General features: G+C 29.9%; 1 protein-coding gene across 5 annotated transcripts in view; it reads right to left on the bottom strand.

The window, feature by feature from the left end:
* Window positions 1–12,421, bottom strand: part of LOC145263767 (coiled-coil domain-containing protein AGAP005037-like) — a 758,348-nt gene that overhangs the window by 446,411 nt on the left and 299,516 nt on the right. The gene's annotated exons all lie outside the window — the stretch shown is intronic.

Genomic DNA, 12,421 nt, shown 5'->3' with positions numbered 1-12,421 from the left:
TTGTGCAACCCAAATTCAACAGAAAAAGTCCCAAGTTCAACAAGATACACCTGAAGAAAATTAAAGGTCACATCAGTCAAAATGCTGTGAAAATAACATCTAAGATGAGAATAGTAGTCCAAATAATCCAAGCCATTTTTTTTATGTTGTTGTTTGCAATCAAATTCTTTACAGAGTTACCTACCTTGAATTTATTTGTTGGCTTCTTTAAGATACCTTTCAACGGGGGTTTTGATCTCTCTTCGTAAACGGCAATTTGGCTGGCTTTACTCTTGAAGCAAGACAAAATTTTCTTGCGCATCTTGACAAACAATTTTTGAGAGTTTTTGTCAGACAATTTTCAAAGATGCTATTTTTAGGTCTGCCCATCCATCCATCAATTTGTCACACACAAGTTTCAAATAGCATTTTCATCGCTAGACGAGCAGATTGAATGGACGCATCTTAAGAATGGTCGTTCTTGTTTTATAAATCGTAACATTTCAGAAATTATGTTTGGAGTTCAGAATCAAGATTTCCGAGTGCGACAAGACGGATCTGAAGATTTTTTTAAAAACTTTTATTCATCCCAAAACAAGATGTATTGTCACGGAGATGTAAAGGGACAACATTTATTCATAGAAGGCATCCTAAATGGGGAGTTGAGCAGCAAGATGGTCGGAGATTACATTGGCCAAAACGTTGTGAGAATAACATCCAAGATCAAAACAGTAGTTCGAATAATCCCCTCCAAATAAAAAAAAAATGGAGAAACATTTCAGAAACAGTCCATGCAAATATTAGAATACAGTTTTCACATTTGCGTGAGAGAAATACATTTCTTTTTAATCATGGTTAAAAAAAAAAAAAACGAAGATCTAAGAAAACATTTTAAGTTTTATTATACTTTCTTGATATGTAATTGCAAAGTGTACGATTATTATCCATGTGACGTCCAAATTCATAAGAGTCAGTAGAAATGTAAAGAAAAATGAAATTGGAAGAAATGAACGGATGTAAGCCCTGATAAACTAAGAAAGAGGAGTTGGACAAGGAAGTACTCCACAATGACTGAAGTAGAACTAGCTTATGCATGCATTTGCAAGGTTTCTCAAATTTTCCTGAATTTTAAATACAGTTTATTAAAATATTTCAGTAATTGGATGGGAAGAGATACTACTGGGAAATATCTACAATGAAATAAATTTTGCTCCTCAGCAATAAAGTTAGAGTATCATTTGATTAAGTTAATTTTATTCACATTATTATTTCTATTTCTCCCTCTCTTTTCTTTTTTTTTTTTTTTTTTTTACTATAAAACCTGAATGAGAAAATAAATTTACGAATTTGAATATGGAAAATCTAGTATTTGTTAAATAAACAAATTATTCAGTTAATATTCAAATAATAGAATAGAGACCCTGATTCTTCTGTTCACTTCTATTTCTTTGTAAAATTTAACGATTTTAAAATAAATATCAAAATGCAAGTATTTGCTAAATAAATAATTAAAAAAAAAAAAAGTTTATCTCTTGTGCGGAGCGTAAATGAGAAAATTATTTCTTTTACTCTTGCTTGGTTCTAAGGTCAGTATTTGGTGTTTAGATAAATGTTAAAATAAGGGCACCTTAAGTCCCAACCTTTGTTTTATTTTTTACAGAATTATGATTAATAATTAGCATGGAAGAGGAGAGTTATATATAAATTAAATGAATATATATATATATATATATATATTAAAAATTAAATAAATAAATATATATAATTAAATTATATATATATATATATATATATATATATATATATATATATATATATATATATATATATATATTAAAAATTAAAGGGAGTTATATATATATATTAAAAATTAAAGGGGGGGTTATATATATATTAAAAATTAAAGGGGAGCTATATATATTAAAAAATTAGATGGAAGAGGGAAGTTATATATATATATATATATATATATATATATATATATATATATATATATATATTAAAAAAAAACGTTAACAGACGATTATCATTTTTTACATATAGATTCAGATATCTCACTTTTCCAGAAGAGATCACATAACCTATCCAGTATTCTGATACACTGATAAAAAAATTACTGCTAAAAAGTTATTAAATTTGCTGTTTATTTCGTAGGAATGCGTTGATTTTAATTTAAACGCAAAACATGGTGTTCATATAAACATTCAAAATGGCGGCCAAAACAAAGTTGTTTTAGAATAAAAATGACGAACGGCTTATAATCCTCTTATTAAACAAAGCCTATTAAGATATTAGTCTATATAGTTAAATCATAGACATAAAAGCACAACTGTTTTTCACAATACAAATAAAAAGTTTCATGATTCAATTACAAACGAATTTTACTTTTGTTAGTCTTTTCTAATGACCATTCGAAAAAAAATAAAAACAATTCAGGTGTTCATTTTTTGTGAAAGCTGCATAGAAAACTAAAATTTCCTATTAAAAATTGAGCAAGTCAACAATTACTTGGCCTTCGGGGCAAGATCACAGTATAGTATCTGTTCTTCAGATGCTGCACTTCAATTTCTTGTTCACTGTCAGTGGAGGAGAAATCCTTCACGACTGAGACAATTTATATTTCTGTTTCTTTTCTCCACACTAAAAAACGATCCTGGTGTCTAACTCTGTCCTGTGGGGAGGCATTGTAAATAGGAACAATTATATAAAGGGCAGTTGTCTGTGTGTATGTTTGTATGTCCAGTTAAAAGTCCAAAACTACGAAACGAACCACCACAAAGTTGATATATTGCCCTGGATGAATAATATCTAAAATTTAAAAAAGAAAATAAAAAATTATTAATTCTCTGAGGGTTAAATGGGCCAGGTTTCATCAAGGAAAGGCGGGTTTTCAATGTTATTGTGTATTAATTTGAAAATAAAATACCATGAGGAATCTATTATATAACAAAGAGATGTGTGTGTAAAGTTAGAGAGGAATGGGCTGGACAGAGAAAAAGAGGGAATTGAAGAGAGGAAGAGAAAAAGAAAAACAATAGAGAGATAGAGAGATAAAATTTTAATAGAAGTAGGTATTTATTTGCTTCCCCACGAAAGTAAAATGTGACACAAGGTAGGTTTTAATGTGGAGAAAACCAGCTCCCCAAAAACGAGCACTCTGGAATAGGCAAAAGTAAAACTGCCTTAGTATAGAAGGGTTTTCCCCTCCATTGAGTAAGGACAAATTAACTTGAGTGTAGTATCAGAACAGATACTACACTCTGATTATTTTGCAAAATCAGCTAAGGTGTTTCCTTTTTTGTTAATTTTCATTAAAAAAATAAAACTGAACCACCTATCAAAAATTGAACAAGTCATTAAATATTTTTTTTTTTTTATCATTTGACTTTAGGATAACTCGTATTAAAAATTAGCTTATGCGTACATCCACACAGGGTCTCTATAATTTTCTTGAATTTTAAAAGCAGACACTTGCCTTTTTTTCTTTTTTTTTTTTTTTTTTTTGAACGGAAGAAGAGAAATAAGGGTTTAAAGAGACGGAAGAGAAAACGATAGGGGGTGGGAAAGACAGAGGTAGAGAGATAGAAATGTCAATAGAAATACCTTACACTTTTACCCCGGGCAACACCAGATAGCCCTGCTAGTTTTAAAGAAGAAAAAACATTTTTTTTTTTTAATAATCTGACTTTAAGATGGCTTGTATTTAGAACTTATGCATGTATGCATGCAGCCACACAGAGTTTCTCAAATTTTCTTGAATTTTAAAACCAGACAATTATTTTACAGAAGTCGAATATTCATTTTCTTTTTTCTTCTTGACACTGACAGACGTTTACTAGTTTAAAAAGAATATGGTTCTTAAGACTCAGTTGTGTGGATTGATACCGAAAGCTCTGTAAAATTTCCATAGGCTTTCGTTTCTACATATTATATAATGGTTTAATGCTGGCAACCTTCCGGACTATATGTATACATAGTACACCACAAGTAATACATTGATCATTTTTTATTCTCTGTCAGAGAATCGGTTTCAATTTCAGCTGCGTCCTCAAAAGAGTCTTTAGAAATCGAAATTCAAGGAATCTTGTTTAATTAGTGGTTTAATTGGTATCTAATGACTAAGGATCAAATTTAATGCAAATCTGAAATATTTGAATTTTCAAACAGGATGTAGTGCCCATATTATGCTCTAAAAAATTCCCTCAAATATTTTTTTTTTAATTGAAATTTTGAATTTGAAATATGCTAGAGAATCAGTTTCAGTCTCAGCTGCATCGTATCCTCTATGATCTTTCGATAAAATGAGATTTTGTTCAAGAACGACAATGAACATTTCTTCATTGGGGGGTGGGGGGAGGGGGGTACTGAAAATACTTATGATAAATAAATCTTTGCACTTATCAGCAACGGAGTTAGAGAGTATTATTTGCTGAAATATAATGGTGTTTAATCAACAGTATCCCGACCAATTTTAATCTTGTTCAATTGGTGTCTAATGATTAGGGATCAAATTTAATGCAAATCTGAAATATCTGAATTTTCAAATGTGAGGTGGTGACCCTGAAACCTTTCTAAATACTCCCCAAAGAAACTGAAACGTAAGAAATATTTATTAATTGATGCCTGATACCTATGATTGACAATTTCACAATAAATTGGATATATCTGAATTCTGACAAATGATTTCCACCTCCTCTTCGCCCCTCTGCATAAAAACTAAATTATAACTCACATTATGAAGATATCTCAAATTTCATAAAGAGATTCCAAATTTTTTTTTTTTTTTTTTTTACCCTCTTTGCACAAAACTAAATTAAATACAGAGCTGTGTTCCAAAATTCATATGATCGGTTAATTAGTTTAGTACATACAAATATGTAAACATATACACATAACTAACTTTATACAGATAGAAATAATTTCAAAGTGCAACGCGTATAGATGGGAAAGTTGGGTACATTCTTTGCTGAAAGGCATCAAAGACAACGTATTTGAATAATATCAAACAGCCTCCAGCAGGATAAACAACAAAACAGGAATAGGCTAATAAACTCCAAGATTTGATTCAAAATTTATTCAGACTTTTTTGTGGGGTCACCCGAATAAATTCATGCCACATTGTGAGGTACTCAGCTGACTAAAGCCTATACAATGATATATGCGACATGACACACAGGTTTTCATTAGATTACTGAAGTTAAGCAATATAGAGCCTGGTCAGTACTAGATGGGTGACCATTTGGAAATACCAGGTGCTGTATGAAGGAGAAGGTCAATACCTCCCTGTAATAACTGCAAAAACCTAACCGTCAGTTTGACTGGTGGAGATTTATATGTGACTAGGGACTGCTTGTAAATTTAATATTCCTTTGGCACTTCCTCCTTTGGAGGAAACCGGTTTAATCCTCCTAGGATGAATGCTGTGATGTGCACTATATATATATATATATATATATGAATTGATTAGCCTAAATTTATCTGGAGGAAAAAATTAGATCCAGTATTAAAAATAATTTTGTTCATGTGTTTTAAGGGAAGTGGTGTTTGATCAACACTGCTGGGGAGCCATGATTTAATACACTGTTTTGTTTTTAAATCCCTGAAAGTGTTTTATGATAAACAACTGCTGATCCCTTTATGAACATTGGTACTATTGTTTGTTCATGTAAGTAAAACTATTCAGCAATATGGGAGATTAATTGACTTACTGACAAAATTATGTTCCAACGAAGGACAATTTTTTTGTTTTTATAGTGTTAAAGATTTTAAAGAAACTTCCAAGACTATATATATCGCTGACAAACGGTAGAATCGCAAAACATGTGTTCATAGATTACTGTTTTATAAGTAGATTAATAAATAATATTTGTTTATGCCCAAAAAATATGGGCGATCTTCTAAGGAAAAATATTTTCCTAGATCTCCAAGATGCAAGACGCTAATAATCGTATTATAGTTAAAAAAAAAAAAAAATCAACAAATCGACATAAGTTTCAAAGCGATAAAAATCACATGTAAAGTCATCTAAGACCTTGTGGCATAACGGTTAACACACTCAACCATAATACATATGGTCTGAGGTTTGAATCCTAGAACAGTCAAGCTACGCTGACGGGCAGTAGAACCATGAAACACGTGTTAGTAGATTACTGCTTTATAAGCAAAATGATAAATGAATAAATAAATATTTATTTTTTATGAACAAAAAATATGGACGATCTTCTAAGAATAAGGTTGGAGATACTAATAACCGTATTAAATTAAAAAAAAATCAACAATACTGGCTGGTTGGCTATATAATAATTAGTTGTCACTTTATATTCGTTTGTTATCCCCTTTCAACATACACATTTAAAAAAAAAATCATCTGATTATCCCAGAAGATGATTAATCTGATATCGCTAAAGTAAAAAATCTAATTTTAACCATTTTAAAATGAATTGTTCCGAAATCATATTATGTTGTCCTGTTAACTAACATAGTACAATTAAAAAAATATATATATTCAAAAGTGACACCCGTTTTATTGATTATATTTATTGTTTTAAGAAGAACTAAGTTGCTACGATTTTTTTTTTAAATAAAATTATCTTTTTATTTATTTAAAATTATAGCAATTTAACTTCATTGTATCCACTTGAATATTTGGTTAACAATAAAAACTATTTTTATGGAAAAAAAAAAAAAATTAGACGGATATTTATTGTCTTGTGTAACCCGGATATAAGAGACGTTTTCCTCTGTCCCGTACAGCTTTCTTATATCCAGGTTACACTTATATCAGGAGTTTTTATATCCGGGTTACACAGGCTCTAATTTGAGATCAGAGAAAATCTCTCATATCCGTTTGCCTTATATTCGGGTCTCTTATATCAGGGTTACGTTTTTTTTTTTAAAACGAATATTATTATTAGCAGTCAATTATATAAATTACTGAAGAAAGCACTATGCAAGTTAATGGTAAATAATACTTCAAACCAAAACCCACCAGAATCCTCTTCTATTAAATAAAGGCTCTGTCGGTAACCTAGAATCAGCAGAATGTATTACATTTATATCCATTCAATGTGCGACTAATTGTGTTTAAAAAGAAATGTAGATATTTTGCAAATCGATTTTTGATAATGCTTGAAGATCATGATTATTATTCGCAGGAATGACATTGTTAATCTTTTTTTTTATCAACGGTTAATCAAATAAAACATCCATTCTGGTAGAGTACCATTCTCCAGATTTATGAATTAAATCCATCTGTTGTAGCAAAAATCCAATATCGAAAATCGTTCCAATATAAAAATGAACTCGAAATTTCATAACATAAAAACATTCAATTGAAAATAATTTTTTTTTCCCCAAGGAAGTCACCACTTATCAAGGCCCGAAGGCTACTCGAGGATAATGAATGTAATGTGGCATTGTGGTAATCGTTAATGGTGTAAGTTGGGTACAATTTGATTATTTAAGGAGACGGTTCAACAAGAACTTGTTTACATTAGACTTGGAGGCTACCATTCTGTAGTTGATCGGGAAGCAAGCCAATAGAACAGTGTTCCACAGGTGGATAGTTCTGGGAGAAAACTTTGTTAGTGTAATCTGTGTTTAGATTTAGCACAGATAGAGAGTGGGGGAAACTTGATAGCGGTTGTAGGTAAACGAGTATTTTTCTGTGAAAGTTTGGCAAGGGGGGGACCACAGATTGCCATGAAAATAATAATAGAGCAGAAACAGGCTCGCGGCGTCTCTTCTGTGGGAAAAAGGTTGCAGGGAAGATAAAATGGCATCACCTACTGTTTTCTTCTTTAAATTAATCAAATAAAAATCCCTTTTTTTTTGTCATGGTGTCAGTATCCAGTTGTGTAGAGTGTCTTCAAATATATCCATCCATTCAGAAAATGCAATTAAAAACCAATATTGAAAACCATTACAAAATAAAATGACCCTAAAACTTGATCATAAAAAACGTTCAATTTCAAAGGCAATTAAATAATTAATTAAATAAAAAAAATACACTTTTTTAAACGTCTATGCATCAGTGTCAAATTTATATGTAGAATGTATGTTCAATTATATCCATCCGTTCAGAATGTGTAATAAAAATCCAATGTTGAAAGAATATTTTTTTAAAATTAAAACAACATAAAAATCACATGTTAAAACCGCGTATTATTTGATCCTATTGTCTTTCGTATTTAAAAAAAAAAAATCACTAAAATCAAACATGGCGGCATATGACCGCTTCCCCACGTGTGAGTGCCTATAAACACTACAAGTGTCTTTTTTTTTTTTTTTTCCATCAAAACCTTTCAAAATTCCAAAGATATAATAGTAAATAGTGATATTTACATCTGGAAACAAAAGTAGGTTTCAAGCTGCTAAAATTCTACTACTAGCGACTTCTTTGGCTGATGGAGCAAGAGTATGCTTTCCCCATGGGTTAATTCAAGGGTTCCGTTTGAAAATTCCGTGCAGATTCCCCAAGTTTGATAAGATACAGCTGAAGAAGGCCGGAGGTTACATCGTCCAAGACTTTGTGCAAATAACACTCAATACGAGAATAGTAGTCCGAAGAATCCAAATAATACGAATAATCAATGCTCATCTCAAAGATTCAGAATCTAAATAATTATCACTTTTCAAATTCATTTGAAGCCACCATTGAAAAAAAGATGAAGATGGGATGTTTCAGTTTTTGTGAAATAATAATAAAAAAATAAAGAAAAAAACGTTTGGTTTATGATTGGTTTAACTAAATCAAACGTTAAAAGCGTCAAGAATGTTGTTGTTGTTGTTGTTGTTGTGCGATGCACAATATTGATTGAGAAAGCGATTAAAGTTGAATGCGATTTTGATCACTTTCGTTGAGAGTCAGTCACCGTGTAAAACAGTGACCAACTAAACCCGTACTGAACAATATATAATTACACTAATAATCCCGGATGACTAATCCTTTTAGTCAAAATACAATAAACATGAACAAAAGAAGAAAAAAAAAAAGTACGTAAAGCCTTGGTGGGTGTTTATAATTGGATTCAATCAAAAAAGATAGAACGAAATAACCAAAACCTATTTACTTATAACAACAAAGATGAGGAAAAATAAAAACACACACATTATATATATATATATATATATATATATATATATATATAATAAACAAATTTTTATTATTGAAAATTTATTCAAATTTTCAAAAAAAAAAAAAAAAAACATTATAAACCTGTAAAAAAAGGTTTATCAGATTGTAATTATTCGACAAGGAGTACAAATAAACAAGAAAGACCGATTTTCAAAAGATGCAATTCTTCTTATCAGAGGATAGAGATTTGCAAAATATACAATAAATTTTTCAGATTAATTCACTGAAAGAAATTACAAATATGAAATTAATCATACTTGCACCAAAAAAGTTATTAAACTTTTATAGTGACAGTTTATAGGAATTCAATATAATTTAAAAAAGCAGGAAACGGGGGAAAAGGAGAAAAGGATACGGTAAAATCCAATAAATGAGATAAAATCCAGAACAAGATAAATCCAAAATGAGTCCATTGATAATCCATTGATAATCCATAAGGAACGGGACAACAGAATTATAGATGTCCAGGGTAAATTAAAGCTTACAGAAAAAAAAATCATATCATGGAGAAGTGAATTTCCAGTTTTTTATAAATTTTTTTTTTTTTTAAGTAACGGATAAAGCAAATGAAAGTGTTCAAGTGAAATTTTCAAGGATAGCAATATAAGATTGAAGCTGAAATTGAGAAAGGGGGTAAGAAAAAGAGAGGAAACATGAAAAAGAGAGAGAAGAACATAGAAGAGGAAGAAAGAATAGTAAGAGGGAGAAAAAAGATAGGCATAGTTGAGAGAAAAGGAGAGTAAGAAAGGGGAAGGGGGCAGATAGAGAATAATCTTTATAAATCTATTTTTAGAACAGATAAATATAGGTCAACTGAGGTCAATTTGACCCAAACAGGAACATAATTGTGTGAAGGCGATAATTTAGATTTATTTATTTTAAATTTGGAAAGAAGATAAAATGGGTGGGAGATTTACAGATCATAAGTAATGGTTTAATTATAATTGTCCGTATACACATATACAAATGTATAAATGCATATACACACATTTTATTATTTTAATTTTATAATAAAATAAAATAATGTAAAATAATATAGGATAAGAAGTGAGACTAAAGGGGGTCAATTCACAACCAATAGGGACCCATTATATTATTATTATTATTATTATTATACACAGACATAGATGCATATATACATATGTATGCATACATACACACACATATATATATACACATACATACACTCACACATTACGTACAAAAACAAAAACATACATATATGCACATATACCACCAGGATTGATATAGAGCTGCTTCTTTAGTATCACATAAAAAATGGTGCTTGTCTACAATTGAGCCAATAAAAACATTTTTTTTCAAGAAAAATCTTTAAAAATCTTTATGATGTATGTACTGTCATTGCACAAAGATGTCATATTCCAAAAATCATGTAAATCTATCAAGTATTTTTTTTATTATTATTTAAGAAAACCAAATATTATGACACATTTTATTGGAGAAAAACTTGACACCATCTTTACTTTCCATGATATGCTGCTAGCAACACCTCTTGGGAATCACAGGGATGTAGGATCAACAAGGGCAGACAATCGACTTTCCACCCTCTAGAAAAAATCCTTTAAAATTAACACATTTATAGCTTTTTGGAGATGCTGAAAACAAAAATAACGTTTACAATTCCAGTAAATGAGTAGTTTGTAAGATATGAAGAAATTTTACTTTTAAAAAAGTGGGGGGATCACTTTTCTATAATAATTTAACGTATAATGAGCACCCATTCTATGATCACCTATTTGAGCGTGGGGAGGTGCAACGTACAATGAACAGAATTTTATGTAAAATGAGCAACCATACGTTGACACCCCTCCCCCCCAAAAAAGTCTGTATTTATGGGGGGGGGGGCGAGACAATGGCAAAATGCTTTCTTTTTTTTTTCTTAAACAAACATTGAGTAGAGAAAATGAAATCACGTGAATTTTGTAATATAATAAAAGATTCAGACGACCTCGTTTCATAAATCGGACATATTATAATCTAGACAGTATATAAAAAGTTCTAAGATTTAGTGACCCCCCCCCCCGAGCGCCCCCCCACCAAAACCTTTGGCGGACATAAAAAAAAATGCACGCACACACAAACACATACATTTTCGCTTTTATATATTTATATATATATATATATATATATATATATATATTATTTGTTTTTGTTTTTCCGATACGAATTGAATTAATTATATGCATTTTTACCTAAATGTGAGTTGGGAATAAATTTCCCTTTAACCAACTTGGTACCCCCACATGGGGAGCGATATATATATTGTTTTTAAAATATAATTATCCACTGACACGTGTTTCATCGTCTACGACTCATCAGAGTGGCTGAATCTAGCAATATATATATATATATATATATATATATATATATATATATATATATATATATATATATATATATATATACACACATATAGACACCGAAGTGAAGCAACAATTAGCCTGGTCAATACCAGATCGGTAACCATTTCGGAAGTGCTGTATGTATTGGTCAGGATATAAAAATTTCCAGGTTTTATCTGGGGACACATTTAAAACCACTGGGAGAGAGGTTTTTGTTAAGACTTGCATCTAGGAGAATGAAAACTCTGATGTAAAACCGAGGGCTACTCTATACTCTGTCTTTTGGCAATTACTTGCACAGACTGAATTCAGCACTGACTCCAAAAAGTATAGTTGATTCTACACAAAACCTTCACTATTATATAAAGAAATCATCTGTGTAGAGTTTGAACGATTTAGTTGCTTGAACCTCATATACATACATGTATATATATGCACACACACACATATATATATATACATATATGCACACATATATACATATACACACATATACATACATATATACATATACACACATATAGATACATATACACACACACATACATACACACACACACATATATATACACATATATACTTATACATAGACATATACACACACACATTTATATACACATATATACACACATATACATATACAAACGCACATATATATATAAGAGGTATATGTGGTAAAAAAACAAGGACAAAAAAAGCTCAATACGTTAGTAGAGCCAAATATGTTTTTTATTATTATTACAACCTCGAGTGTATTAATTCATTACAAATATATATATTGTATATATAATATATATATATTGTATATATAATATATATATATATATTGTATATATAATATATGTATATATTGTATATATAATATATGTATATATTGTATATATAATATATGTATATATTCTATATATAATATATGTATATATTCTATATATAATATATGTAT

The sequence above is a fragment of the Euprymna scolopes genome, chromosome 39, assembly GCF_053919585.1.
Source record: "Euprymna scolopes isolate OS-2025 chromosome 39, ASM5391958v1, whole genome shotgun sequence".
NCBI classification, from domain to species: Eukaryota; Metazoa; Mollusca; class Cephalopoda; order Sepiida; family Sepiolidae; genus Euprymna; species Euprymna scolopes.
Note: the sequence above shows the minus strand (reverse complement) of the source record. Positions and strands in the feature narration are given on the sequence as shown.